The 13,103-nt window shown below is 44.3% G+C and overlaps 1 long non-coding RNA gene across 1 annotated transcript; it reads right to left on the reverse strand.

Moving 5' to 3' along the window:
• Positions 1 to 1,998: 1,998 nt before the first annotated feature.
• Positions 1,999 to 5,257, reverse strand: LOC309380418. The gene is made up of 2 exons (XR_014172916.1): positions 4,933 to 5,257; positions 1,999 to 2,278 (listed from the first exon to the last, which is right to left on the reverse strand). It is a non-coding gene; the product is annotated as an uncharacterized lncRNA (long non-coding RNA).
• Positions 5,258 to 13,103: the final 7,846 nt, after the last annotated feature.

The following is a 13,103-nucleotide window of genomic DNA, read 5'->3' on the forward strand; positions in this document are numbered from 1 at the left end:
GATTTCCCCCTTCCTCCTCAGTATGTGAGGGACATGGGTGGCGCTGTGGGTTAAACCACAAAGCCTAGGATTTGCCGATCAGAAGGTTGGCGGTTCGAATCCCCGTGACGGGGTGAGCTCCTGTTGCTCGGTCCCTGCTCCTGCCAACCTAGCAGTTTGAAAGCACGTCAAAGTGCAAGCGGATAAATAGGTACCGCTCTGGCGGGAAGGTAAACGCTGTTTCCGTGCTCTGCTCTGGTTCACCAGAAGCAGCTTAGTCATGCTGGCCACATGACCCGGAAGCTGTATGCCGGCTCCCTCGGCCATTAAAGTGAGATGAGTGCCGCAACTCCAGAGTCGGCCATGTGAGAAGTCGTTCGTGGAAACAAACAGACAAAGGACTTCAATATAAGGTTAACCCTTTTATTAGTCACGTTTGCAAAGGCGGACTCTCCGTACCCGTAGATACGAAGAGTCTCGATCAGGCGTAAGCGCAGCAGTTTTATCCCTACAGCTGCCGCCCCTCTTTCAGAGGCTTGGCTTACAATCTACTTATCAGAGTTCAACACATTTCTAATACATTGTCCACTCTACACTAACCACTTCATCTATTATCAGATATGGGCCTACGCCCTTTGGATTTCTTTATCCTGTGTACGCAGCTCATGGGGACTTTCCAAACTGAGTTTGAGGCACACCCTTGCTTGTAATTTTTCCTTTATTTCTTAATCTCACAATCCCCCCTCTTTTTTTATACCTTGCCTCAAACTCATGTAGCTGCTCCCAGTGATTTCTCTCCTCCTCATCTGTTGGTATGGGTTCGTATCTCATTGCCATTAGTTGAGTGGTTACATGCCGCTGGGCTATTAGGGAGAGTGAGTTGTTAATAGTCTTAACGAAAATGGGCAATACACAGGGGATTAGTACGCATCCAGCGGCTATTAACCCAATTAAAGCTACAATGGCTTGTAATCCAGGTAATTTTGGAAACCATGAGCTGAATAATTCCTTGAAGTTAAGGCCTTCCCATGTTTGTCCCACCACACACGAAACAATTCCTCACAGTTAACTCTTTGGCGATGGTCTCAGCCAGACTTAAAAACCTGTTATGGGCTCTTGGGGGTAGGGGTAAGTTGTTTAACTGCTGTATTTCTTCCTCGAAGTTCTCATATACTGAAATGGGCTTTTTGCTAACTTTTGTGGTATGAATTTTTATGATCAGATACCCATAAGGATCCCTTCCGGTTCCATCTATCCCTAAACCAAAATGAATATATTTGGGGCTAGTGGAAGGACATTCCTTAGCCCATAAACATACAGGGTTGCATTTCCCCGAAATACAGGCTGTTGAAGCCGCCCCCTTGGTGATGGCAATGCATGCATCAAAGCATGCCCCTGGTGGAGTTATGGGCTATATATCCCTGCCTAGTTTGTGCTAGGGAAAACATGGATGTTCTCTCGTTTGCTTTGTTCGCTGTTCCCCCTTTATATCCATATACATATATGCTGGATGTAATAGGTCCCACTGCTAGGGGCTCATAACATTCTGTCTTATTTTCTCTAGTTTTGCATCTAAAATATTGGGTCTGATTATGGACACAGGGATCTAATTTTTTCACACATTCTGGAGCAACGTTGTAATACATTAAAGTTCGTGTAATCATAGTCCCAGTCTTAGTAGTCTGGATGCACTGGTCACAATTCCGAATTTCTTTGGCCGTGATACCCCTTAACATGATCAACAGACCAATTCCCATCACTACTTTCTTTACTCCCTCCTTTGTCATTGTTTCTGTCTTAATTGGTCCACTGCTTGCACCACTGTAGGGGTTCTAGTCAGACTACAATGGACCTCTCCTTCTAAGGTGATTGTACAATATTGGATAATGAAGATTATGTTACATAACCTTGTACAATGCACGCATAGTACACAACACTCACAATGGGCACAACAACAACATTCATAGAAGCACTTGCAATCACAGAATAGGCACATTGAGGTCAGCGTTTGAGTCCTCTCTGGTTCCTGGTTCCCTGATTGGTAAGCGTCACCTTTAGTGGGTTGTCTGGATCAACAGATACCTTCCAATCTTGCGGAGCTTTCTTGACCCTATGATAGTGAGTCCACCCGTGCTCTCTGGTCCTTACTGCAGATTCGGTGGTAAGCAGTACCTGAAACGGACCTTCCCAAGCAGGTTGTAGCTTCTCCGCCTTCCACGCTTTTATCAGGACCCGGTCACCAGGCTGAAATGTGTGCTGATGTTCCAATAGTGGAGGACGCTGGACCAAAACGCCACGTCTATGAAGAGACAACAAAGACTGGGAGAGTGACCGCAAATATTTTCTTAGGAACAAATCTTTAAATTCTACCAGGGGCTGACCCAGCTGGGCTAGGTATGGTCTTCCCATCACCAATTCGAAGGGGGAGATTCCCAGGTCCTTTCTTGGTGCTATTCGTATTCTTAACAAAGCCAGGGGAAGGTTTTTCGTCCAGGGTAGCCCATTTTCCAAGTATAATTTAGTTAAGTGTTTTTTAATTTCTGCGTTCGCCCTTTCTACCTTCCCACTGCTTTCAGGATGCCATGGTGTGTGGAGGTCCCATTTAATCCCCAGGGCTGCCATCACTTCTTGTAACACTTTCTGGGTAAAGTGTGTGCCTCTATCTGAATCTATGGCCTCGATTATACCAAACCGGGGAACGATATGTTCTAAAACAGCCTTCGTAACCACTTGCGCCGTCGCCTTCCTGCTAGGGAACGCCTCTATCCACCCTGTAAGATGATCCTTAAATACCAATAAATATTTCTGCCCCCCCCTTTCGGGTAGTTCAGTGAAATCTACCTGCATTCTTTGGAAAGGCCATACTGCTAACGGCCTCCCTCCTCTCTCAGTTGTTTTGGCCCTAGTCTTGTTTACTTTTTGACATATCAAACATTTCCAGGCTATGGCATGTGCCATAGGCCACATGTCCTTACTCCAATATAGGGGTTTTACCATATTGATCATTGCTTCCGTCCCGAAGTGCCCACCCTCATGCACCTTTTCTAAGATCCCCATCATTATAGCTTTTGGTATCACCACTTGCCCTGCTGGGGTTTCCCATCCATTATCCCTCTGTTCCCATTCCTCCTTCTTCATGTAATCAATTTCTTGGGGAGGGGGGGGGGGTAAAAACCAAGTTTTCTGTGTCCGCCTTGGTCAAGACAGGTACTTTCAAACTATATTGTTGAACCAGTGCGGCTCTAGGGATGCCCTTGGCGGCTTCCTTCGCTCTCAAATCAGCCCACCTGTTTCCTACTTCTTCGGGACTCGTTCCTTTGGTGTGGGCTGAAATATGAACCACTGCCACCTTTTCTGGTCCAGTAAGGGCATTCAATAGCCTTTCTAGCAATGCCATGTGCTCTATTTGTTTTCCATCCGCCTTAATATATCCCCGGTCCCGCCAAGTTCTACCAAAAGTATGTACCACCCCCCCATGCGTAGCGGGAGTCTGTCCATATGGTTACCTCTAAGCCCCTTGCCAACTCGAGAGCCCGTGTCAGGGCCATGATTTCGCATTTCTGAGCCGACCAGGTTGCCGGCAAAGCTCCGCTTTCGAGAATTTCCCCATCTTCTTTAACTATAGCGTATCCTGACTTTCTCCTCCCTTCTTCAACATAACTAGAACCATCAGTGTACCATCTTTCTCCTTCCACCAGGGGCACTTCTGACAAATCTTCCCGGACTTTTGACATTAATTGTATAGTGCTCATACAGTCATGTTCATCTGGCTCCCACTCTTTTCTTTCCCCGATCAGAAACTCAGCTGGATTTAAATTTCGGTCGGTTCCCAGAGTAATATTGGGGCTTGTCCTCAAAATAGTTTCATATTTTACCAAGCGACCATCCGTCATCCAGGTGGAGGCTGCCCCCGTCATCACAGTAGATATTTGATGTGGGCTATGAACTATTAGGGCCCCTCCGAAAGTCAATTTTCTACTCTCAACCACCAATACAGCCGCTGCTGCCACCGCCTGGATGCAGGTGGGCCATGCCCGTACTACTGGTTCCAAGGTTTTACTAAGATATGCAACTGGCTGATATCGCCCCCCTCTCTTTTGGGCCAAGACCCCTACAGCAGTCTGGGAACCGACCGTTACATACAAGTGGAACGGTTGCTGAAGATTGGGCAGTGCTAAGACCGGGGCCCCTATAAGTGTCCTTTTTATTTCCTCCCATTTTAATCCATCCTCCTGTTCCCATGTTGCCTTTTCGTCCCCAATGAGTTTTTGATTTAAAAATTGAACCAATTTTGCATATTGGTCTATCCACAATCTACAGTATCCCAGTAGTCCTAACATCCTCCTCACGTCTGTTTTATTTCTTGGGGGTTGCAGTTCCAAAATTCCCTTAACTCTCTCTGGGTCTAGTTTTCTTGTTCCTCCCTCCAACAGATGCCCTAAATATTTTACTTTCTTTTGCACGAACTGCAGTTTTTCCTTTGACACTTTTACTCCTAATTTTCCCAACCAGTTCAATAATCTTATAGAATCCTGCCTCATTTCTTTTTCTTTTTCTCCTATCAATAACAAATCATCCTACAGAAGTTAATCATAGTCACTTTTGACAAACCAACTGTATATTGTCTCATATAATCCTCATTCCATTGTATCAATACTTGCCCTAATGGACTATTAGGGTCTATAGGACCCTTCACATTTACCTCCTTCTGTCCCTTACTCTGACCCTTACCCATGGTTTACAATGTCTCCAACTTCACTCTTTATCACAATCACACGGAATCGCCTGGCCACTTCCCTCGCGGGATAGACGGAACCGCAAGCTAATCCTCTCGTCAGGGCAGAGCCCTGATCCACACTCACGCGTCCGTATGGAACCTCTCTTTCACTCAAGAGACGAGTCTCTCACCCCCGCCCCGTAACACAGTTTACAAAAATTCTCACGTCTACTCACCCAATACAGTCCAGCGCCGCTTCTCGCGACTAGTGAACAGGCGGGCGTCCCCGCTGGGCTCTCGCGGTCCCTGACCGCTGATAATCGAGACTGTCTCTCCCACCTATATTGAGTCCTGTCTTAGCCCCTGTGGATCGCTATGAACGAATCCCGGCCCCGAGCCACTCCGAAAGGACGGAGGGGCGCCTGCCCGAGGTCCGAGTATCGCTCGAGCCACCCGTCAAGGGCCCCACGTTCGGGCGCCAGAATTGTGAGAAGTCGTTCGTGGAAACAAACAGACAAAGGACTTCAATATAAGGTTAACCCTTTTATTAGTCACGTTTGCAAAGGCGGACTCTCCGTACCCGTAGATACGAAGAGTCTCGATCAGGCGTAAGCGCAGCAGTTTTATCCCTACAGCTGCCGCCCCTCTTTCAGAGGCTTGGCTTACAATCTACTTATCAGAGTTCAACACATTTCTAATACATTGTCCACTCTACACTAACCACTTCATCTATTATCAGATATGGGCCTACGCCCTTTGGATTTCTTTATCCTGTGTACGCAGCTCATGGGGACTTTCCAAACTGAGTTTGAGGCACACCCTTGCTTGTAATTTTTCCTTTATTTCTTAATCTCACAGCCACGACTGGACCTAATGGTCAGGGGTCCCTTTACCTTTACCTCAGCATGTCAGCATAAACACTTGGCAAGCCAGAACATTAGGAGGAATGGGAAGTTTGGTTGCACTGCCCATACTAAATGGAAGGGGCAGGGTAGATCGAGACAGTGCCAGTATCAGGTGTAAGCATTCTTGTTCTCTTGTAAAGCCCCACTCCCCTGCAGGCAACCCACTGTCGTTTTCTGGAAACTTATTTCTGTCCTCCACGCAAGCAGTGACCAGAATGAGGAAATGGAGCTCCCTTCTCCCTCTCTTTCTCAGAAGCTGTATGGATTGGGAGGGGGCAAGTTAGGGGGGGCCCTGATGGCACCTTCCGATAGTTGCGTGAAGGATATGGGATGTGCATGCAGACCTGTCTTTCCCTAGAATGGCCTGATATAGTTCTTGCACATGCGTCTGTATGCACACATGGAGGAAACAAATTGAGTTTGGTTCCTATCAGGATCCCTCCATGTGCAGGAACCGGGCCTGTATGAATACAATCCTCATTGGATTTTATCGTATGGTATTACTTAATTGATGGTAAGTCTGGGAAGCGACTTACGGGATTTTGTCCCTCCCTGTGCCTGCACTGTAGAGTCCCCCAACCCCTTGGAGCAGATAAAGAGGGCAGAGGCTGTAATAGGTTTGGTTTCAACATATGGAGACATTAGTTAACATGGTGGCTTTCCCAATGTCTCTAGTAAGGAAATGTCATCACAATATTGCAATCACTACAGAGGCTGCAGGGAGAATTGCCCAAAAAGGCTTCTCTCCAGTGATGGAAACTTTGCCGTCAGTTGAATGACACTATTGGATGCAACCCCATGGTCTGTCAATAGATGGTTATTAGATCATGGCTGAATGGCATTTACTTTTTCAAAACTTTGCGTGCTGTTTCTCCACACAGCGATGTTTCCTGTATTTGAAAAGAATATTGGCTTCAGAAAGCAAATAGACACTTGAGACTCACAACAGAAGCTCTAGAGTAAATTAGGCAAAACAAGTGAATACTGAATAGATTAATACCCATTGACTCTGAAGAAAACACACAGACAGATAATACATTTTTTGGGAGGCTTCATTTGGCTGAACAGCTGCCTGAGGGACATTCCATGACTGTGCAAAACAATGACAAAATTTGAAAGATGGTAGATGAAGTAAAGTCTGCATCATATTCTCCTGCCTTGTCTTTTATTAACTAGACTGAATTTAAGCCTTGAGATATGTAAAGCTGAGCCCCCCAGAGGAAACATGACTCAAATGGCACTGCCTATGAATCACAATTCACGGCTAAGTAATCCTTATGCTGGAACAAGCAGGAGATTACATGTTTCCTTTGCTGTCTCACTTTTTCTTAGGGCGTACCTCAAGACTCCACCTATTTATCATTTCCCCTCACTCCTCCTTGTGACATGCTCCCAAAATAACTGCGATCAACTCCTTTTCATTCCTTGAGCCATTTTTATTATTTATTAAATTTCTATACTGCCCATCATCTGAGGATCACTGGGCAATTTACAATATAAAAGCACAAATGTTTATATCACAGTAGCAAACAAACACCCCCACCCCCATGTGCACACACAGTTTTAAAGGCCGCGGATTGTTCAATACTAATTAGCCAAAGACCTAGGAGAAGAGGAATGTTTTTGCCTGGCACCTACAGATATGTAATGAAGATCTGTTTGCTAAACTGCAGTGTAAATAAAACAAGCGAAAAGGCTTTTAGCAAGTTGCCAATCAATAAGACAACTTTTGCTCTTACTGAATGTTTGCTAAAAGAAAAACATAAAAATACTCTGATGAAGAGTTTTATTTAAAAAGCTTATGAAAGTGCAAATACAGTGGTACCTCGGGTTAAGAACATAATTCGTTCTGGAGGTCTGTTCTTAACCTGAAACTGTTCTTAACCTGAAGCACCACTTTAGCTAATGGGGCCTCCTGCTGCTGCCGTGCCGCCGGAACCCGATTTCTCTTCTCATCCTGAAGCAAAGTTCTTAACTCAAGGTACTATTTCTGGGTTAGCGGAGTTTGTAACCTGAAGCGTATGTAACCCGAGGTACCACTGTATACAGTATCAAGATATATGAGCTTCTCAACAGGTGAGGTTTTTGCAGAAGCCATGCAGAGACAACCTCAGCAAGATTCTTCTTTTTTATGCTGAGGAAAAAACATCTATAAGAAAAAGGGTGGTGGGTTCCTGGGTACATGCAATTCAGGTTGTGGGTTCCAAAATACCTGTGTTGATTGACAACTGTCCTAACTTCTGGTAAAAAAGCATATGAGCTATGGTTGCACTAGTTAGGTAATCGCAGGACATGCAAATTTCTCTGGCGGAAGTGTTGATGAGCTTGGGGGATGTTTATCATCTTGTATTAGCAAGCCTAGTTAAAAAACACACTACCACCTGTGTATTACAATTCATATAGCATTAGCAATGAAGCCACACCCTTTGGTTCTCTTTTTTATCTGCTTCCTGAAATTTCAGCCCTCTTCACACCAAGAGATCTCAGCAATTCCTATCCCTCACTCAGCTCTGTGATGCTGCAGCCTTCCCAGGTTTCCTTTTTCTTCACAGCTACTGCACAGATTGAATTTTGCATAGAATTTAGCCATTAGAGCATTTATGTACATTTCATGACATCAGAATGGGGCTGCCAAATGGAGCAGGAAGGTTATTCACAATTTATAGGTTGTCATTTTTAGTCTATTCTATAAGCAAAAAATAAATTGTGACATGGCGTGATGGATTTATGTTGTCTCGGGGGTGGGGGTGGCATTTTTCACCAAACCATGCTACGCTCCCCACCCCCGTCCCAAAGAACCTTTCTGAAGATAAGTGGAAAGCTCAAATAAACTTGCCTGAAGCTTTTTATTGCACAAGGAGCAGTGCCCCCCTTTGAAAACAGAAAATCTCCCTTTCAAGGGTCCTGTGGGCAGAGAACTCGCTTCTGATGTGAACAGAAGGAAAGAAAGTTTCCTTTGAAGAGGCAGTTCATCACTGTCTCCCCTGACAAGTAGTCATGATGCTTTGCACTGAAGTTGATCCTGAGCTCCATGGGAGGTGCCCAGTGGATATTTTACCACAGAATAAAGGCATCTTTACTAGCAAAGCAACTCAAAAGTGTGGAATTTACTGTCCCCTGGAGACTATAATTCTGAAAATGACTTCAGTACGCTATCCTTGGGCTTGGTTAATTGAAGCTGAGACCAGATTGCATAGTGATTATTTGTAGTTTCCTGTGCACATTTCATCCGTAAAACCTTTGGCTGAAACAACTATAGAATCCAACACTGTGCTGTGCACATATTGAACAAATCCACTACATTCTAAGTACGTAGCTCCAAAATAACTGATTATGAGTTGTTAATAATAATAATAATAATCCAGTAAAAAATTCAATTCTGCAAATTTGCCTGAATGTTGATATTGTTGATATTTTATTATCTTAATTTTTCTTTTTGATTTGCCAAGAGCCCCATCGGCCCAAATATATGCCCGGGGAGCAGACCTGAGTGGAGCCTGCCAGGTCCAGGTCTGCTCCCCAGGCCCTGCCTCCCAGGTTGCCACGGATAGGCTTAATTCAAACAGGGGGCTGGCAGTGCCCACGGTGCTCCGCGGTGGCTGGAGAGGAAATTCAACTGGCCGGGGCCACGTGGTGAGAGTCCAGGAGCAATGGAGGTGCCACAGCAGTCCGCAACCACCACTCACAGCCATTAGAGGGTAAGCAGCCATTATCTTTTTGATTTGTAATGGTATGATTTTTTAAAAAATGTCAACCATTTTACGGTTACTTGCGATAAAACTCTGTATATAAGCACATTTAATAATAATAATAGTGCTACTTATAGTATAACTACATTCCCAATACAGTGGTACCCTGGATGCGAACAGGATCGGTTCCGGAGCACCGTTCGCATCCTGAGTAGCACATAACACGCAACTGTGTGTCTGCGCATGCGCGGGTCGCATTTCACCACTTCTGCGCATGCACGTGACGTAATTTTGAGCGTCTGCGCATGCGTGAGCGGTGAAACCCAGAAGTAATGCACTCTGTTACTTCTGGGTCGCTGTGGATCGCAACCCCAAAATGCTTAACCTGAAGCTACTTCAACCCAGGTTATGACTGTACTATCATACTTGGAAAATACTGTCACAGTGCAATTCTACATGTGCAGACTCAGAAGTAACTTCCACTGAGTTCTCCAAGGTAAGAGATTATCAGATTGCAGGGCAATCATTATGCTCACAAGGATATGCTGCTGCTGCTGCAGTACAACTGTTGTCATGCTCAAGGTGTGCTCAGTGTGGAGGAAACACACCAGTAGAAAATACAAAGATACTGTAAAAAAAACAGACACACCCACAACATCCCTGGAAAGTGCACCGGCACTCATGAATCAAGGACTCGTATGCAAGCGATGGTGCCCACGTTGCATTCATACATGGAGAGGTATTTTGTGAGTCCTCTACAAGGTCATTCTGAGTGAAGTAATTTACGACGATACACACCTCCAGCGGTGGAGGAAGCCGCTCGGGCACATGGGGTGGCACGTCGCGGGGCCTCTGGAATCTGCCTGCCTCCTCCCACTCGGCCACCCTACAGCTGGGGAGGGGAAGCAGCGGGTGGACCATTTGGACAGCATGGAGCCTGCGTGCTCCCAAGCCACTGCATCTCTCCCAGGAGAGATACATGGCTCAGGTGTGCTGCAGGCCCTGTGGTGAGTGCCACCCAGCATTTCGTCACCCCCCTCAGTGGTGACACCTGGGGTGGCCCGCACCCACCGCACCTCCCTTCCTCCATCCCTGCACACCTCCAGCACACACCAGGCATCAGTATACACACAACAGGTAATACAACATTTCAGGAGCTCCAGGGACACAGCTAGCCAGGCTTCTGTTGAGTCCAATAGCCCTCAACAACTGGTGGGCCATCGGTATAGGACTACATCCTCAGACTCTGAAATGTTGAATTGTGCCTTTTTCATATGGCGTTAATGATGCTTTTGCCATTTGTGTGACAACACACTGCTTCAATTTGGAAAGTGAAGCTAGCAAAACTTTCCATAGCTTAAAAGTACATTGAGAAGAGGGGTAATGTATAACAGTTTACAAAAGAAAAAGAATCTTCTGGAAGCTGCCAGTTTCCAGAATGTGATGAGAATGTAGGCATTTATTCAGCTTCACAAACAAGGCTTTCTGAAAATTGTTTGTATTCAGTGAATGGTGGGGAATAGAACAGGCACTGGTAGGATTGCTCTGCAAATTGGTATTTTTATTTGCCACAATAAGGATGGTATCTTCACTAATAATCTCTGCCATCCTTTTAAAAAAAAAACTTTTTTATCCTCTTTGGATATAAGTGTGTTAGGCAGTTAATTATAAACCAAACAAGACCACAAGAGGCATCACCAGGCGAAAGTTTTGTCAACTTTACAAAGTCATAGGATAGCATTTTAGAATGGTTTGGGGCAAAAAAAAAAAACCCACAGCCATTAACTGCAATCCATCAATTTCTTTATTTACCTCCTAGACTACAGAACATTTCTTAACAGCAGATGGAATCTCGATTTTACTACACCAGTGTTGCAAATTTTGCCCAGAGCATTGTTTTACTTTGTTTTGCTTTTACTGTGAAAGTTTGGGGTGTATATTTTCTAAAAATAAAGAATTTTCAGGTTTATAAATTACCCTGAAAAATGGAGAATTATTTGCTTGTGCAGAACATTCATTCATTCATTCATTCATTCATTCATTCATTTATGCCAGCCTTCTCCCTGTCCAGAGGCCCGGGGTTAGCATGTAGCCTCAACAAGCAGAACATCTTCCTCCTGCTGATAACTGAAATAAACTTAGCATGTAATGTACATACAAGGTGGTGATTTAAAAGTAAACAGGGCTATTTTGCAAAACCAAATTATCTTTCTTTATGTGCAATTCACATATGAAGAAGCATTTGGTAATTTTCTGGCATGTTTCGGAAGTCTCTGCTGTACAGTTTTAAACGCATGATAATATCAAATCTTAGAAGCCTGAGTGAGCCGATTAGTTTGAGGATTTGTGATTTTTTAAAATAAAGCACACAGCTTCTGTAATGTGCAATGTGGTCCCCTGCTAGAGATTTGCTACTCCAAATCTTCTCAGACTCGCAGAAACATGCTTTTTAATGCCTAGGCCTTTCTCCCAGCCTTGTCACCATTAATGCTGCCTTTGCAAGATTTTTAAATCATGCAGTACGTTCAGGCGAACTCTCAAAAATGAATTTTGTCTGTGACTTAGCTGATGTGTCCTGATTCTTTACACGCGTGTTGCATCCCTACTCAGTGTGCTGTTGCAAGTAGCATGTGTCTAATTTGGCCGTTGATTTTATGTAAGTTTCCATTTTGACAAGTTGTTGGTTTAGTAATTGTATATTACCATCTACAGAAAATTTCCATAAAACACCGCCAAAGCAGCCTTAAAAGAACATAACGAGTTTGTCCAAAACTGCTGATGAAACTCGAAAGCTCAAATTGTCCACTAATGCAACTTAAGAATAAGAACATTTTCAACAAAAGTGTTGCTGAAAAGTTTGTAGCTTGTGGCACTATGTCAGGAGAAATAGCTAAACAAAAGATGTGAAACCATACTTGGAGGTTATAACATGTATACTAGTTGGAGAGGGAATGTATATTGACTATAAATGTATACGGGTTGCAGGGGACATTCTTTGTCTCTGAGTCCAGTAAATACATATCAATATGTATATAAAGTAGGCCTGGAACCTCTTAAATATAGTCGTGCCTTGGTTTTCGAAACTTAGTTCTCGAACGTTTTGGCTCCCAAACTCCGCAAACCCGGAAGTGACCGTTCCGGTTTGTGAAGTATTTTTGGAAGCCGAACATCTGATGGAGTTTCCACAGCTTCCAATTAGCTGCAGGAGCTTCCTGCAGCCAATCAGAAGGCACGCTTTGGTTTCTGAACATTTTGGAAGTCGAACGGACTTCTAGAATGGATTCCGTTCGACTTCCAAGGTATGACTGTCTCTCCAAAGGGTTGTAGACTCAATTTGCGCAGAAAGAGATGTGGAAATGAAATCATCAGAGGTCATGCCAGTGGGGCAATATGTGGCTGTGAAGAAATGCTCTTACAGGAGCTAGAGGGATATCAAAGGTTTGGCGCATACAACTTTCAATGCTAATTTGATCAATTTTCATTTATCCGAATATATTCATAATTTAAACTGTGAAAGACCTATGGCCAAAGGATCAAGATCTGACTCACCCACCCCGACAAAGTTGTCAAGAGATCTAACTTTAATAAATAGTGCTGCAATCAGTGGACAGCTGAGACTGAAAATCCTTCAAACTGCTACAAACGAGAAAAGATTTTAGATGGCTTTGGGCAAACCTTTCAACCCCCACTTAAAGTCTCCTTTCTCTCCAAAGCTAATGTTCAACACAGCCCAAGTTTGGACCCAGAAAAGGATTTTCAGACAAAGATATTTGGAGCTTTGTGTGTCTTTGTGTGTGTGTGTGTGTTATAAAT

Source organism: Podarcis melisellensis (genome assembly GCF_964234715.1).
Source record: "Podarcis melisellensis genome assembly, chromosome: 11".
In the NCBI taxonomy this organism is placed as follows: Eukaryota; Metazoa; Chordata; class Lepidosauria; order Squamata; family Lacertidae; genus Podarcis; species Podarcis melisellensis.